This window comes from Stegodyphus dumicola, chromosome 2, assembly GCF_044657685.1.
Source record: "Stegodyphus dumicola isolate Sdum_Otavi_A_Nest chromosome 2, ASM4465768v1".
Taxonomy (NCBI): Eukaryota; Metazoa; Arthropoda; class Arachnida; order Araneae; family Eresidae; genus Stegodyphus; species Stegodyphus dumicola.
Window position 1 is genome coordinate 142,726,135 of NC_140769.1, and position 19,419 is coordinate 142,745,553.

The 19,419-nt window shown below is 32.1% G+C and overlaps 1 long non-coding RNA gene across 1 annotated transcript; it reads left to right on the top strand.

The window, feature by feature from the left end:
• The first annotated feature begins 1,223 nt into the window (after positions 1–1,223).
• LOC146998587 (uncharacterized) lies at positions 1,224–8,131 on the top strand. Its single transcript, XR_015039562.1, has 3 exons — positions 1,224–1,306; positions 4,974–5,063; positions 7,999–8,131. It is a non-coding gene; the product is annotated as an uncharacterized LOC146998587 (long non-coding RNA).
• The last annotated feature ends 11,288 nt before the right edge of the window (positions 8,132–19,419 follow it).

A 19,419-nucleotide genomic window follows, 5' to 3' on the forward strand; every position in this document is an offset into this window, starting at 1 on the left:
TACGGAAACGAATTTTTTTTTAAATTTGGGTATAGAGACATTAGGTATTTTTTTGGAAGCAGGAAACATGAAAAATTAGCAACTGCCTTCGCCGGGAATCGAAGGACTGACCTCTGGAATACCGGCCCAGTGTGCAGAACCACTACACCACGAAGACACGCTAGGTGTGGTGGTGGTGTATTTAATTATGGCAAAGCACACTAGGGCTATCTGCCTAAGGGGAGGGATGTCTTCGTGGAGGACTTTCTAAGGGAAACTGGCTCGTATACACGTTACACGTGGGGAAAACCACGAAAACACCCATGCAGCCAGCCCGTTCGCGGGATTCGAACCTCGGATCGCACTACCAGGGTTCAGCGACTTTACCGCTCGGCCGCTGGTGGGCCGAAGACACGCTAGGAAAGCGGGAGAAATACCTTATATTACTTCTCTTTTTAAAGGCCAACTTTTTTTTAAGGGGATCCAATTACTAAATCCTGGGTGAGGATATAAGTCATCCAACACCTTTTTAATTCGGGCGCCACTGTAGAGACATTAGGATTTTTTTGGGAAGCCGTAGAGATGAAAAATTAGCAACCGCCTTCGCCGTGAATCGAACCACGGACCTCTGAAATACCGGCCCAGCCTGCAGAACTATTACACCACGAAGGCACGCTAGGAAAGCGGGAGAAATACCTCATAAGGAAAATTTTTTTCCTCTAATTACAGGACGGAAAATGTTTTTCAATCGCGCGATCTGTTATTGATATTGAATTACAGTCGTGCGATAATTTCGCAGTAAAAATACATCTCCGATGACTATCCAAGATTCTAGAAACTTTGGTCTTATATAGAGATGGTCGTCTTATAGAAATAATGCTTAATATCAATATTTATTTATAATCTCAGAACTATTGGTCACTTTCAGAAGTGGTCGTTTGAGAGGCGATATTCTATATATTTATTTACTGATACTCTCAGATTCCAAAATTTGTTTATATTCTCAGAAATATTGGACGGAAGGTGGTCGTCCCATACATGCAAAATTTTACATTTCATTAAAAATGAATTCGGCATTATTTAATATTTCCCTATTAATTAATTAATTATATAAAGAAAAAATTAGGAAATAGTACTGTTTATTACGGAATAATGTAGGAAGTTCTACAGAACTATATTCTTTCGCGTCATTCCACATTGTATCCGGCAAACTACTAGTTCCTCGTATTCTTCCGCATTTCCGTAAACATCTGTCTGATTTGAAACGAAATCCAAAATGGCTGCGCCATGAGGTTAACTTGTATGGATATTTTTTGTTGCATGAAAGGTAAGTTCAGTTGCAATACTTGTATGTTTACTTTTTTTGCTTTTCGAATTTATGTTATTTATGTCATTTTGACAGTTAAATGTTTCACAGCTTTATGAATTGTTACCATTCTGTCGTGAATTACGTGTATCTCGATGGCTGGCTGTCTTTTCAAATATCTAATTTGCCCTGCTATCCAAATGTTTATGACTGAATTTTTTTTAGTTTATGCATTCAGTTTCAAAATAATATGTGTGATCAGATTGCTTATTATTTTATTGCAGCAATAAATTTATGTTAAATAGTTTGAACAATTGTATAAAAATAAGAGTTTGCATTGTTTTGTCCAAAATATGTATGGTTGAAACATTATCTTAATCTAGTTTGTAATTCAAGTTTTTTTGGGGGTACTGTTCTGTTATTGGGACCAGAATCGGGAATGTATGAACCTGTGTTCGTAAGTATGTGCATAGATGTGTATATGTAGACACACAAACATACAAATATACAAGCATACATAAATACAATTCTGAACCCGGTCCTGATAACAGAACAGTACCTTTTTTTAATCTTTTTTGAATATTTTATAAAAGGATTAAGCATTTTTCAAACGGCATATCATTTTAAGATTCGACTTGCAGGAAGACAAAATATGGTCATTCAATCAAATGCTTATGATTGCTTTTAACATTTTCTCATAAATATTGTTTGCATTTTTATTGTATTTTAGATACTTTAGTTATGTAAAGTGAACATGAGAATATTAGGAAAGCTGAAGAATATGAATAGTTACCATAATACATGTATTTTTTCATCGAGCCCATTGTTTTAGAAACCAATGCACCATTATTATATGCTGGCTTATTTTATAGTTATACGCAGTTTAATTTTATGTTCATGTTACTGTAGTATTGTCATTATAATAAAAGTATTGATAATTTTTGTTGAATCTTGCAAGTTGCCTAACATTCAGAATTATTACTACCGAATTTTACTGATAGGTTTTTTCGAGTTGACATAATCTGTCTGATAAATAAAATAAACTGGTGTTTAAATTATATGCATTTCTCTTAATGTTTTATTGAAAGTGAGATGGAAATATAAATGCTATCCAGAAAAGTGAATTCTTTTTGCCTGAAATAACAAACTGTACTAAATGATTAATGTTTATATCATTTTAGAAATGTCAATATTAAAGTTTCTCCCCCTTCTCTTCTTTGATTTTGAAATAATTTATAATAAAATAATATATGCATAAGTGTAATTAATGTAAAGTGTCATTCAATAATATAATTTATTTTTACTGATATTTTTATATTTCTTATCTGGGTTTTCTTTTGGTGTTAGAAGGAGGAAAAGACTGTAATGTTTTAATTAAGGAAATAATTAAAACATTAGTCTTTTAAATAACACAGTTACAGTAATGTTTATTGAAGCAATCAGTACTGTGTGATTGCCAGTGATTGAATAATGTTAAAATGCATTGTTCATAAGGAAATTTGCTTATCTTTGTGTTATAGGTTTTATTTTGACACAAGCTGAAATTTGAATTATTGGAAACACTTTGAAACCCCGAATTATTTCCTGAATCATTAATCAGGCCAATATATAACGTACAAATTTTCATACAAAATTATTTCTTTGAGCATATTATAAAGAGCTCATTTAATTTTATTATTTGTACAAATTTTAGACAAAAGTAGCATGTAACAGTTAAAGATTTATTGAAGCCTACTTGTTACTTGTGGTAACAAAGAAGTGTGAAAGATATTGCCACATTAGCAAACATAACGATCATTGATGCTTAGTTTAGTAATTTAATAATATATTGAGAAATGCTGGGAACTTTTAGAAGTAGACATTTCGGAAATGATGGGCTTGATAAGAAATTTACATGGTTTTATTATTTATTCTTTAGTTAAGAATGGATTTTAGATGTTCATGTGAAAGAATTCTGGGTTGATCTTTACATTATGGTAACTTGGCGCTTTTTTGGCGAAAATTTGGCGACCAACTCTCCTACAGCAACCCTCTATTTTTTTTTCCCGCCGCCATTTTGTCTTCACGAAGTAAAGACATGTTTCTTTTCTTTTTATCTACTGAACACTTCTTCCAACAATCTACTAGCCGAATTACACTTATGCTAGAAATTTTACCTAACAAAACTGCTTAATCATGACAAATATTCACTGCAAAATTGGGAAAAAGTGCACAATACCATACTCCTTACGCGTTTTTCAAAATAACATACACATAAACCATGTACACGCCGACTTATTTTTACTTAAAAAAACATCCCAAAATTGCACAAAAATGGCATTGCGCACACTCTTCACTATATCCTGCTTTTTTCTCATAAATTAGAAAAATTTCACGAAAATACATGACAATTTTCTGAATCTTTAAACCCGGTAAAAAGAACATATATGAAATTACCTGATCGCGAAAAAGTATTTACCCTTTCCAAATATGAACATTTCCACATATAAAATAAATAAAATATCCAAAAACTTTTACCTCTAAATCATCTATTACATTATACATATCACCAACGAATTCATACCGCAACCATTACAAATACTTAGTGTCAGATATTTAAATTATTTCCATGCACGTTTACTTCAACTAAAACGTATACCAAATTCCTACAAACATAAAATTCACAAAATAACTATCATTTAATTAAAATATAATTAAATTCAAAAACACTACTTAAAATATAAATGAGCACATACATTAAATTAATACATACATAAATACCCATTTCAAATTCACTTTAGTTACGGCCATGGGATCCAAAAATTCACGAACACTGTTTCACACAACACAGAATAAAGCCAAATACAAAATTTCCAGATTTTTTCCCGATTTCCCCCCTTTTCCGATTAAAGAACCGTAATTCGTCCATTAATATCACATGACATATCCCATGATCTCTCATTTCCCTCACACAAAATAATGCGTAATCGGAACTGAGTACTGCTCACATTATTACCAAAGTCCCAGGTAGTAACCTTTATCGCCTCCAAAATGTCGCCAAACTACCAGTTACCATATTGTAAAGATCAACCGAATTCTGTTTAATTATATGTGAAAGAATAGTTAAAGTTTGGCATTTAAAAAAATGAATTAATAACATGCAATTATCTTTTTATTATACATATATTACTATATATTTCTAATGCGCTATGTAAATGTCAGTGCTAAACAATTGAGATACTATTGTCAGGGCAATCTTTTCTTATACATGAAAAATTCTGATACTTTCTTATCATCTGCCCTCACAGCTTCAACTTATGCTAAAACAGCAAGTGTATGCACACGATAATAGCAAACTATGAATATGCATAAAACATACATGTATTTACATGCTTTATTTTTATTCTTTATTTCTGAACTGTATTCCATTGGATGAAAAATATGTGAATATTGACCCAATGTATATATTTTTGTGTGTGTGCATCCTAAAATTTCTTGTTTCTTATAAAGTGCTTATTTGAATTACTACTTGTGAACAGAGCAGTAGATATGAACCATAAACTAACCATTTTGCCAATTTTCACAGCCTTGCAGATAGTCAGAAAGCACCAAAATTTGTAATAATGTTAAGTTTAAATGATGTTCTATACTTTTGTGTTAATTTTTCTATTCTATTAATTCTATTACTGTGTTATCAAACTTTCTGCAGGAATTTCAACTGGTTAAGATGTTATTACCATGGGGAGAAGAATTTGGTTTTCAAGCTAGAAAAAATTGCAGCTGAAGGATTTTGTAGAAGGTCAGTCAAACTGGTTTTAGTTAATTTTAATTTAATTTTGGGTGAAGAATTCTCAAATTTATTTATCATAAGTGTCTAAAGGTCTTCTAAATTAAATTCTGCTTGTTTTTGAAATTTTTCATGACATTAATTCTTTGATTATTATTTTTTTTTTTTTTTTTAAATTTACTAACTTATATCCAGGCACATAATGTTGCATTTAATGCCATACCTTAAATATTGTAAAATGTTAAAATAATACATTTCACTTAAAAATGTGGTTGTGACAGTAAATTTTCTGTTACATTTAATCATATCTATAAACATTGGTATACATCATTTTTCAATAATCTGTATATTATTTTGTGCATTTCTTTTACATCCAAGATCTGGCATATGACTTGCTTTTCAAACTGATAACATGGTGTAATAATGTAATCTAATAACTAATAAATAATAAGTTTACTATGGAACGGGCCAAATTTAATAAATTATTCATGTGTTCAGTGTGTCTCATCTTTTTAAATTGCTAAAGTAAATTTTATGTACTTGCATTTAGGAATTTTGACTGTATCAGAGTAATTTTGTTTCAGTTATTATAACATGCAAGGGAAAAAATTCATTCATAGCTCTGTATTTAAAATTAGTTTTAAAGTCCTTAATAAAGAGGGACGTTTTGTTGTTTTTAATGTCGATAGAGTTTAATTAAAAAATATGCCACATTAAGGGTTACTTTTTAACCTAATTTAAAATTTTCATTACTTTAACATGTCCAATAATTGTTATTTTAACTCCGATATTGTAATAATATCAAAATTCCCTATTTTTTTATAGGTAATCCAAATGTAAAACAAGAAAAGAAAAAATTAAATTGTAGAAGTATATTTGTTTCATACCTCTAACAATAAAAACAACACGAGCACTTTTTGCTGTCTATCTGCATAGTGTGGCATGTCCTGAAAGACTGAGATTTGTATGGTCAAATCCATGTTTCAGTTAAAGGAAAATGCATGCGCAGTCTTTTGATTTTCCCTTAGATTAAGGATTCTGTATATACTAGCATAAGAAATATATTAGTTAATGCAGTGTTATACATCAATATTTATAGACAATTATTGTGGCTATGTTTATTATAATTTTGTTCACTGTAATGGCTGGAGTGCCTAAACCATCATGCTTTGTAAACAAAACTCAAATCTTCATCTCTGCATACTGCTCCACTAGTGTTTAAACCACTGAAATGGTGATTATGGTAGAACATCTTTGGTAAAAATTTACTCTACTGTAACCCTTGGCTTTTCTTTTTTTTTATATCAAGATCTTCACCTGAGAGGATCGGCACCAATTTCAAGGTGGCCGCAACACAAAACCAAAATAAGAAGACATACACAAACTCTGTGTCCATGTACACATCGACCTATTAAAACAGAGAACTGCACAAACTGGGCATTGTGCACTGCCTTAACTTTGTACATGTACACATTGATCTATTTTCACTTTAAGAAAATCAGAAAGTTAAAAATATCATAGTTACCAGAAAAAATTCGCCACTGTCTTAACACACAGACAACCAAAAATACACAGAGAGGAATAAGTTACCAAAAATACATATTTCCTAACATAAAAACATTAAACAACAAATCTTCTAACAAAAATTAACACACAGAGACAAAAAAATAAATGAAACGTCATTTTTTTTAACATACCTTTTTTTTCACATGCATATGTTTAGGCTTCCCACCACCATCCTCCAGGTAAGCAATTCAATTAAATTTTTCGTCTCTTAGTCACCTCAGACATACTCAAACGATGGTACCCACACCAAAATAATAAATAGCATGTTCAAAATACAAGACCATACCACTTCCGTGCAACCAAACACAGCAATTGAAAAGAATGGTAAGAACCAAAAACCTGGGACCGTACAAAAGGTTTACTATTAAAAAAAGTAGCCCAAAACTAAATTTATCACAGCACGTTGGCAATATTTGCAGAAATAACTCCTTTTTATTGACAAAAAAAAAAGGGGGGGTTTCCCCCAAAGGCGCAATGGGCTTCCACATTTCACAAACCAATACCACTTTGCGATTTTTTTTTCAGACAGAAACCAAGGTGTACCATACAGTAAAGATTAGCCACACCTTCATTTACTACTGTTACAACTACTTCTTTGGTAAATTTCTGCGGTTGAATTCAAAAGTTTAAAATTGCATTAACATGATCAAGATTCAGAGTCATAGCTAGGGTTTTCAGCGCTCAGGGACAACTGAAGATTTTGCGCCCCCCTACTGCTTGCCAAGGATGGAAAATATTTAATTCTAAAATGTTCTAACATCAGTTTGGCGCCCCTTGGATTCTGCACCCGGGGACAGATGCCCTCCCTTGCCCCCCTCTAGCTACGCCCCTGATCAGATTTTATTTTCTGCACGTAGCTAACAATTACTTACATGTTGTCAGATAAATGTTACCAGATGCAGTTAATTATTTTTTACTTGCCAATCTCATGAGACAAGTTTTTTTTGATCCTGCAAGACTTTACTTTGTGTTGCAAAATAAATTCATTCTCACTCTTTTTGGACTTGCCTACACATTAAATTTAAAATAGTTTTATGAATAGGTAAGATGTGATTATCATAATTTTGTTTCTCTCTTTATCTTGGCAACTTTATATGTTGATTCAGTATCCAGGTTACCTACCAGTGGCTGATTGATAAAACTGCTCATATGTTCAGCTGGTGGTTTGAGTTTATTTTCTGACATAAAAAATTTTAAAAGGCATCCCCCATGTTTATTTTACTATAATCGAAAAATCAAATAATTGCTACTCTGTTTATAGGTACTAAATGTTAAAATATTTTAAATGCTTCCTTGAATTTGCATTCTAATAGTCATTTGTTTAAATTTAATTATGAATTATATTCACATATAGTAATTGTGAGTGTTTTTTTTATTTTAGGTGCTGTGAAAGGCAATGACAGAGATCCAATTTATCAAGAGTTCTTATATACATAAGAATACATGGATATAAGATTGTTTTTCATGAATTCAAATAAAATGTGATAAATTGGATTAATAAAAACTATTTTGAATTTTGAAAAGTGTTTTTCCTCTGTTAATCATAATATAGTGCCATAAATTTCTGAATGTGTTTATTTTTCATCCAAATAAATAGCTTTACAAAAATTTGTCATATTAATAGATATTGCATAATTTAGCATTATTATAAATATTTATTATAGCAGATTTAGCTGAACTACTTTTTTAGTCTCTTTGCAGATGAAGTCACAAAGGTAAGTGGTTAGATATTTTTCTGTATTCCCCATTAAGTAATTTTATCTGGTAAATTACCATTACTTATATACTAAAGGTGAAAGAATAAGCTTTCCTTGAAGATACAAAAATTTGCAGATATTTCAAAAAATTGGTATACGTAAAAAAGTTCTTAAATTGCCACATATGCGAAACTGAAAATGTTATATATGAAATAGTTCAGAAATATAAATATTTTCACTAATTTTTAACTATAATTCACTGCATTTGTTATATATAATCACAGTTTAAGGTAGCAGTGCTTTTCTCACTGTGATTTCTCATGTATTTTGATACATAAATCCACGTATTTTGATTTCTCTTTTGAGACCGAATAAAAAAATGAACTAAACATTCTCGTTGACAATGAGAATTGAATAAAAGCTCACAAATTTATGGAAAATTTTACATTGCATATATTGAGCAGAAAGAGTAAACTGAATATACTTAATGGAATTAATAATTGGTAGAGTTGATAGTAGAATAAAATGCCTTAATTGCATGGTAAACAGTAGATCTTTTGAAGTTTTTCTATGTTGCGTAAAATGCAGATTTAAATTTTTGATATTGATTGTCATATAAATGGCAATTACTGTTTTATTTTGCTCTGAAATGAATGGTTAGCAATAAAATTCTGGATGAGACAACCTTTAACATGCGCTAGAATTTACAAAGTTTAATTTGGTGCTGATTTCAACGGGTAAATTTCATTTTACTGAATTTTGCATAAAATAATACCAATGAACCATTGCAAATTATTTTCAGAACTTTTTTTTTTAATCTAAAAGGGCTATTAGTTTTGAAATGTAACTTCATATTGTACTCGTAAACTTGTTTCGCTTTTCATTCAAGTCTTGCCATTTGGCAAAATTTAACATATTTACCTTTAAAATCTAATATATTATTGACTAACAAGCCAAGCTATTTAAAAGCATTACACACAGTTCTTAACAATGCTTTTTTAAATTTTTAATCTGATTGATTTAAAATGCATTTAATTCATGATATATCTAATTGAAAACATTTTAATATTTCTACATAATTACATGATATATTTCTTCATTTTTCAAATATATAGAAGATATATAACTTTCTGGTGTCAGTATCTTATAAAATGTTTTGCTATTTCCACTGCCCCATCTGGATTGATAATCTATGCATTCATAAACTTTTAGCCTCTTTGAGTGACTGCTAAAATCTGAGGCCTTTCAGATTTTTTTTTTAATTATGTGAGCAGAAAGATAGAATTTTAGAAGAGCTTCTTGAGTTACCTTTTGAATGATATAAAGAATTGTTAACATAATGTCAAATTTTTACAACTAAATATTAAATATATAAAAAAGCCTGCAGCATTCTTATGTTACAAAAACATATTTATTTATTCTGAGGCTAGGAATTGATTTAGTTTTAAAAATACAATTTATTCTTTTTAACAATTTCCCAACAGTGTCATCAAAACACTATAAATTCCTTACATGTTTTAAAGAAAGATGATTCATTTATGTAAAGATTATTAAATAGGTAATTTTATTATTCAATTTTTAATACAAATTAACTGAAATTAGAAACTGATTTTGTAAAATAATTTAATTATGAATAATTCAATTTGGGGGCTATTGGATGTTTAAAAATGATCAAAAGATTTTTAATATCTTAAAAATAAAAGCAAAATTTTCAGTTTTAATATTTTGTATTAATAATTCATTTTAATTTCCTTGCTCAGTTTTAATATATTCACAAATTCAGATTTAAAAACAAAATAAGTTGTATAAATATTTTCAACATTTCTGATTTTTCCATAGTAACCATAGGAGAACGATTTGAGACTTATCTGTGTAAAAAAAAGTAGGTTTTAGATCATCACACCTTCACATACTTTCACTGGAATTTTCCTATATACTGGGATGTGACACTAAGCAGTTGAGAGTATGTATTTAAGAGGTTAAAGGGATATTGTAACTAGTGTTTCAAATCCTGATAACATCCCATACGCTGTCGGTGGGAAGTAGATAGGATGTCCTAAGGATATACTGGGATGTGACATTAAGCGCTCAGGAGGAAAGTGGGATATTACGGGATGTCCTGAGGATGTAGTAAGTAGGACTTTAAATCCTAATAACATCCCATATGCTGTCGATGGGACATAGATAGGATGTTTTTAGGATATAATGGGATGTGCTTAGGAGGTTTGTGGGATGTCCTGAGGATGTAGTAAGTAGGAGTTCATATCCTAATAACATCCCGCACGCTGTCGATGGGACTTGGTTAGGATGTCCTGAGGATATCCCGGGATGTGACATTAAGCACTCGGGAGGAGGTGTTTAGGAGGTTCGCGGGATGTCCTGAGGATGTGCGCATATCCCGCGAGCAACATCCTTGGGATATCCCGAGGATGTTTTTGTGCTATGTGGGGCTGCTTTAAGTGTATGCCACACTTCATCATCATTAGTTGAAGAGGGGTGGCGGGACAGTCTCTCAGCAACCTATGACCAGATGTTTCCAATGGGTGACAGATCTGGAGACCGTGCTGACCAGGGCAGCAATCAAATATCCTGTGTATCGAGGAAGGTCAGAACACGACGTGCGACATGTGATCTTGCAGTATCTTGTTGGAAGATAGCGTTTGGCAGGCCTGGAAGATAAGGTACAAGAAATGTCAGAGATGTACCGATCTGCGTTCAAATTACCATCAATTCGAACTAGAGATGTGTCATGTACCCAGAGGCTGCACAATCCATCACACCAGATGCAGGGTCCTTATGCCGATATTGAATGCAAGGAGGTGATGTGCGGTCTCCTCGCAGCCTCCAGACACGTATATGGCCATCATAATATTGCACGCTGAACAGGGACTCGTCTGAAAAGACGACATTGTGACGTTCTTGTATCCAGTTTTGTCGTTCGGTGCACCAGAATCGTCGTCTTTCTCTATTCTGTATTTTACAAGGGAAGCCAAAATAGTGGTCGTCGTGCTGATAGTTCACTCTGCTGCAGGGCTTTATTTCTAAAATTAGAAGTGCTGGAGCCCTATGAAAGACCACCAGCAAAGAGCAATAAGAGTAAATAAATAAATAAAATGACTATTAAACTCATTAATAATTTGAAAATTAAATAATTATTATCAAATTAATTAATAGCTATTTAAGTAATGTTTATATATTTTATTTAATTGATAATTATTAGATAATTAATTAATTATTGAAATAATTAAAATTAAAATAAATGTAAAGCGACAAATTAAAATCTAATAAGCGATTGCTAAAAATAAAATTGTCGAGTTAAAATTTCTACGGAAATTGTTATTTAGTTACATAAAGATGTGCCGCAGCCTTCTTATTTAGGGCTCCGCTGCGCTCCGGCTAGAATTATGATTTATTACAAAAACTAAGAAGCACCGGAACCGAGTTCCGGCTCAATTTAAGCTCTGATCGTAAGGGGGAAAGTTCTTTTATCATCACAAAAATTAAATATACTTAAAGCATAGCTGAAGAAAATTCAGATAATGCTAAAAACAGGGCGAAACAGAATGAGGGTATGAGGTGGGTGGAAACAAAAAATTAGGGGAATCTTGGTGTGAGAGAACGTTCTCTTTGACCGCGGCTCTCTGCTGATATAATTATAGCCATCAAGCGGATGTGTCAGGAGTATAATGAGTCCTGAATCTGACTCTTAAGGATGAATGTAAAGTTGCTGATTACACTTTTCGCTCCCTCCCGTATTTGCTTACATTAGTGGATACTGTTGGAAGACGATGTATAGGACGTGCTTGAGCAGTGTTTCTCAGCATTTCACTCTTATTGTATTCGCTGTCACTTAACGGACATTTAAGATCACAAATTTTCCTTCCTACGGGGATAACTAAAGGCAACCATCGATAACAAAACACTAGATACGATGGCATGTCGAGAAATTTACGTGTTCCTAAACAAAACCCCAAATTTATTGCCCTTCTTAAAGGGAAAGGTTTCCGCATGTGAGTGAGGGGACTTTACTTGAACATGAGTTTGTATTTCTAAAGAAATAGAGTATTGCAAAGTCTGCTTATTGTTAAACTAAAACGTTAGGAATTCTAATTTTTTTTCCTTGAAATTGTGGCTCAGTTTTATAAAAAGAAGTACCGAAGATCATCTTATTTAGGGCTCTGGTGCGCTCCGGCTAGAATTGTAATTTATCTTAAAAATTGAGAAGTACCGGAGCCGGCTTCTGGTCGGCTCCGGCGCAATTTAAGCACTGCTATGCTGCAAACGTCGACGCACCGTACGAGCGGATACTGGGCGTACTGCAAACATACCCATTTCCTAACTAATGGTTCGTTTAACAATGTGTTTGTGCGGTTTTTTCAAAGCTAACCTCACAATATGTCTGTCCTCTCGGGCGTTAGTCAGGAGACGACGTTGAGATCCTGCATGCCATTCAGTATGACCCTCAGCAACCCATTGATTATATTCGCATGACAGTGATTGGTTGTCGGCCAGTACAACGGGCGATATCACGGAACGATAATCCACACTCTCTATGGGCAACAATTCTGCCTCTATCGAATTCCGACTCTTGCTGGTAAGAATTTCGTCTTAATATTCGACGCATAACACGATATTCTGAGAACACTCTGGCCTTACAAAGCGCATTCTGAATAAGAAATCCACTATACAACTTTTTTATGCGGTACTTCAGATGTCTTTTCTCCCTCCTGCATGGGCTGAAATTCTAATCCATTTGCATATTTAAATTATTCTTCCTGTTACGTGATTTGAACGTTCGTCACATCATTCCTTTCTGGTGTTGCAATTTTAATGGCCAGTAGTGTAGGTGAGAACAAACTCGTTTTCCGAAAAAAAGCCGTGTCCTTATATAAGCTTTCTCTTGTCTTACTTAAAAGTGCCTGAGCAAGGTTTATTCAGTTAAGCATATCGACTAACGTGTCAACGTTCTATAACTTTGACTGCCTATTTCACAGTGTTGTTTGCATTAGCTAATGAGAATGTATCCGAATACTCAATAAATGATAATCCAAATGAATAAATTCGATAGTGACTGCATTACCACTTTCATGGGAACGGACTGATCTTACTGATGAATCGTCTGACCTGAGAATCAGAATTCTGACAAGAGTGTAATACAGTTAGAACTATATTGTTACTAAGCATTACAATAAGCCATTCAGAATCACCAAAACGACAGAGCTAGAATGACAGTTTCTGGGAAGGATCGTGGAATAGCAAGAGTTACTGCAAATTAGTTGAAAGCTTCTACCATTCAGCATCACTTACCTAGATACTCTAGACGTGTAGTTTAAAAAAAAGTGTCACAAAGAAAGGTGGTTTGAATTTTTGGTGTCTGTTGCAATATCCATAACTCCTAGGCATTAAGAGCAGAACAGAACACTGGAGACGAACTCCTGCCCTGGATAAACTTTCAGGAAAATCGTCAGATATCCAGGAGACCATTCAAGCGGACGTAACTCCCGCGGTCTCCTCCGGCTTTATATATATATGGCATTGGACGAAGGATAACGCTCAGTCAATAAAAGTACGAAATCAGCTTTCCAACCGAGTACCACTCCGGTTGCAACGATTAGGGGGTCTAGTCTGGACAGCGGTCGAGATCGATATCGGAAAACCAGTCGGGATTCTCTTTCCACTCGACAGCAGAAGGGAGAGCGAGTCTGGCCCCTTCAAATTCCGTCGGCGGAAAGTGAAGTGGAAATTCCGTGCGGAAGTGACGTTTATTGCATAGCAACCAGTCTATCTTAAGGCTACTATAAAGGTATCTCTAGTAGCTCTAGTCTATCTAACCTCTACATTGCTCCAGGCTCAGGGGAAGGGGTTAGTTTGTTGTCAAAGGGTCTGTTTCGCACGTGCTTATTACTGAGGATGGCGGTAGAAAAGAAAATCGAGTTCGAGTAAATGGTGAAATTTTTCGAAAAAATATGCTGCTGGATTTAGTAAAGAGTATGGAAAAAAGAAATGGGGAACGTTAATGGATATTTTAAACGCAGAAAGAAATGGCCTTTTCAAAACTTCAGGTATGTGAAGAAACGTAAACATAATTTTACGTATGATCTTTTGCAAAATGGAAATTTTCTAAAAGGTTGCATGTTTGTAAACTATTTGTTAACAGAAATTTTATGATTAAAATACATTATTTTGTCTGAAAAGGTTATGCAACAACGTCATAAGTCAAATCATTGAAATATAGCACCGCGTATGCGTGTTTAATATTCCTAATGAGTTTGAATCAAAAAAATTTTAATTTTTAGCAACCCATGATTATACCAATAGATTTATTTATTCAGGAATTATACCTATCACGTAGCTACAAATATACTATGTATTGTAGATACCAATAAGCAGTGTGTAAAAATATAACAAACTTTTAACAAAAGTAATAGGAAGAAAAATAAAATAAATTAAATAACTATAGGTTAAATCATAAAACATATTATTTTGCACACACACATATATATATATTTTAACATATGCAGTGAAAGGAAATTGCAATACATATTCCTATTTATACCCTTTTTAAATCGATCCCACCAGTGACCGTGTGGTAAAATCGCTGAACACTGGTAGTTCGGTCCGATGTCCAAATACTGCGAACGGGTTTGTTGCATTACCAACATACCTCTGATAACCAATATATCTGTCATTACCAACATATTTCTCGTAATTTCCAAAAGCATAAAAAATTAAGGCATACAAAACCTTTTTAAATAAATAACTATATGTATATATAAATGTATTATAAATATATTAATATATGCAGTGAAAGGAAATTGCAGTACATATTCCTATTTATGCCTTTTTTAAGTCGATCCCACTAGTGGCCGAGCGGTAAAATCTCCGAACACTGGTAGTGCGGTCCTAGGTTCGAACCCCGCGAACGGGCTGGACACGTGGGCGTCATTACCAATGTATATGTCATTACCAATATATTATTGGTAACTTCCAGAAGCATAGAAGTTTAAGGCACAGAAAATCTGTTTTATATATATATATATATATGTATATATAACTGTATAAATATATTGACAGATGCAGTGAAAAAATTGTAGTACATATATATTTATACCCTTTTTAAATCGATCCCACCAGCGGCCGGTAAAATCGCTGAACACTAGAAGTTCGGTCCAAGGTTGGAATCCCGCGAACGGGCTGGTTGCATGGACGTTTTCGGGGTTTTCCCCATGTGTTACGTGTATACGAGCTAGGTTTTCTTAGAATGTCCTCCACGAAGGCCACGCTCACTTTAGGCAGATAGCCCTCGAGGCTTTGCCGTAATTACATAAAACCAAAACTAAGCACTTTTTTGATCTGAATAAATATACACAAAACTGATGTAATATCTAAAAGTAGACCACATTAAAAAATCTGATAACTAATTATAAATCTTGCATTATAATATTGACAAGAATTTAACCGAAAATTATACAGGAATTTAACTTGTTTTATACAGGAAATTCTAGAAACTATTGGAAATTGACATTGATATCGGTACAGTTAAAACTACTTAAATAAATTTTTTAACTCAAAGCAAATAAATGTAAATGTTGAATTTAGGATGTGCATAGTTTGAATTATATACTGCATATTCTGTAATGCATGTCTAATATATTACATTTTTGTACACTACACATTCAAATAAAAGTAGAGGGAAATACATTATAATTTAAAACATAAAATTTATAAATTTATAAATTACTCATCGAAACATGAAATTAAGTACATTGATATATACATTAGTTTAAAAATTACAATTTTAAATTAAAAGTATGCACCCCTTCTTTATATATGAAATAGGAAAACACCAAATATATTATTTTCACTAAAATTTAATTAAGGCATTGGTAATGTAGAATAAATAGATAATGTAGAATCGTCAGCATCAAATGCGTTATTTCTATAGGGAAATACTCGAGTTTTTCACAAATCTTAAGAAATTAAAATATCTATTACGTACATTTTCAAAAACAATCCGTGATCCGTGACCTCCGCCGTCCTCAGTTTAGCTCTAAAACGACAGTCAGAAACTTAAACGGCAGCTGTCCAGCTGACGGAAAAATTTCCGACGCGTCGATCTCTGTAATGATCGAGACGATGACACCAGTGAATAAGGCTCCTATATACCAGGCTGAATCATCAGGCATTCGCGTTCCCAAGTGGGAGATTTAATGGCGGCTCTGTAGTTACGGTGCAACAATTTTTTGTGTTTTTTTTGTGTAAAATGGGCGGATGTACAGCTATTACTTGTTCAAATCATTCACGGAAAGGTCATACATTGGTAAAATTTCCTAAAAATGAAGAAAGAAGAAAAATATGGGTAAATAATTGCCGAAGAGACAATTGGAAACCTGGTCCAGGCGCTGAACTTTGCTTAGTAAGTATAATGTTAATTACGCCTTCATTTAGAGTTTATATCTTCTCTGATGTTTATAATGTGCAAGTAAAGTGAAATTCTTGTGTACAATAACCTGAGTATCTGCTAATTTCTGTAATAATAGCTATAATTAAATTAGTCTAGGGTTAATGTACCCGTCGCCAAACATCGCCAATGTAGATGTTTTGAATATGGAAAAGAAATTTCTCTTCTAATATAAAGCGCGGATTTTGTTTTCCTGTGCTAATTGTGGAATTTATACTAATGTAACATGAAAATCATTAGCATATTGAAATTTATTAAAAATAAATAATAATTTGGAAAGTCAAGATAAAATCTCAATGTTTGCTAAAGATATATGTAACATTATACTATAGTTGCAATATCGTTGGAATGATATATAATTTTTTCTTTATTTTATAATCACTATTGTTAAAAAGTTAGATGAGTTGTTTATGCACGGTGCCCACTACTGTTTCTTGGTTAAAATAACTTCCAGAATTTTGACATTGACATCTGAAGTCAATAGAATAAATTGAATAGTGTGAGACAAAATATATATAATCTGACTTAAATAATTGCAAGGATTGTGCAAGTTTATTTATAATCACAGTATTATACAATTTGGCAATGGAGTAAAGATTTAGAAATGAATGCAGAACATTCAAATTAGTATTTTCTTGTTTCTAATATATAGAAATATAGTCTATTTTCCAGTATAAAAGTTTTACTTAAAAGTATGGGAAAGCAGATTTGTTTCATGCATGATCTTTATAATACTGGTATGAAATGAATGAATTTTAATCTGTAAACAATTTTTTGTTAATATTGAAATGCGTTTCTTTGGGTACATTTTTAGGCACTTGTGGATCATGTCAGACAACATGCAATAGAAAAAAGATGTCCGTGTGCATAAATTTTCCCATTGCGTTACTTCAATCTAAATTTCAAGGATAATTCTTTTCATTTTTATATGGCATGTTATCAGTATAAAGGCTAGTGAAAATAAATTGGTATGTGTATCTGTTTTTGAAGTGTAATGCTTAAATAAAAAGATGGTGTGTGTTTCTTCATTTAAACAAAATTTCAAGGATAGTATTTTTCAGTGTTGTACTGTTTGTTATTTCTCAATGTAAAGGGTAACAAGGGGAAAAAAAACTGGTATGGTATATCTGTTTTTTAAGCATGATAATTTTATTTATTTCTTTAGTGATGCATATATATAGAGAGAAGGTGTTTGGTCCAACTGAAGTTATAATAAATCTAATTTTACTAGATCTCTCCCTCCCCTCAGGTGTAGAAAATTTTCAAGTGCAGAAAGTTTATTTGCAGAATTAATTCATTTCTGATAAACTTATTATCATTAATTTTTTTATATAACATGTTATTAAGTTACACATTTGACTACTGTGTAATAAAATTGTATTTAGGACAAAAAATTAACTATAATTTTGCATCTGGTGACTAATATCATATGCTTCTAAGAATATTACTTTAACTTTTTCCATAATTTTTGTATTTCAGGAACATGAAACTGTTATTTTGATATACTTAAATAATAAAAGTGTGTATCTGAATCAATTAATGGATACAGATATTTTACAGTTATTTTTAGAAGATATTTGCCATATCGCTTCTAATAATTCATAAAGTATGTTAAAATATAGGTAAATAATTTGGTGCAGAATTCAGATTTAGGGTTTAAAATATAGTCAATCATAAGACTAAATGATTTTTATTGTCATGATTTGCCTGGGCTTAAGAATGTACTTTTCGCCCGGTGGAAATTGTCATCAAACTGTCCTGAACAGGCTTTTTGTTGATAACTTCCAGGCTTATCAGTACCTCCTTTTGAGTGGAGGGTATGCAAATATAGTACCCAATTTAAATTACATTGTGATTGTAATAATATTGTGGTATTAAATAAGTGATTATAATTACAATTTAGGTAATTGCATTGTAATTATATTACATTATATCTGTGAACTCTTAATTTCATTACTTTATGCAATTATATTGTAAGTGCATAATCTAATTGCAATAATATAATCTATTGACAATTACAAAATAATTATAAATGCAGTTACATCTTAAATAGAGGCCATTTTAATACTTTTAAATTTTCGCGAGATAACTTCCCATTAAGGTTCATTTGGAGGAAACTATGCAAATACTAAAAAAGAAGTTATGCTAAATTTACATATTTTGTACAGTACTTTCTTGTTATAATGCTGTTCAATATATTTTCAATACTTTTGTAAATTTAACGACATTCTTTGCAATCACTGTGGTGCTTTAAAAAAAAGTTTCTTAGTTATGCTTTCTAATAAGAATGGGTTTAAAATTAAGTATTATGTATAATAACTAGCAGTTAAAAACACTTGACTGCATGAAAATGCTGTTGCTGTGTAAAATAAAAAATAAGCTTTCTTTTATGCTTTGAAATGAATTACATGTGGTTAAGTCGTCCTTTTACAATTTAAGAATGTGATTAACACACATTCTTAAATTGGACAGGTTTTATCTAAATTATAAAATATATAAACTATGAATTATTTTGTAACATAACTCAAATTACAAAATTCATTCTATATACGTTCAAAGTTATTATCTTTTATGGAATAACTGTTTTTTAATTTAGGTAAAAATTGGATTTTTAGAAATATTACAAATACAATGCAATACAAAG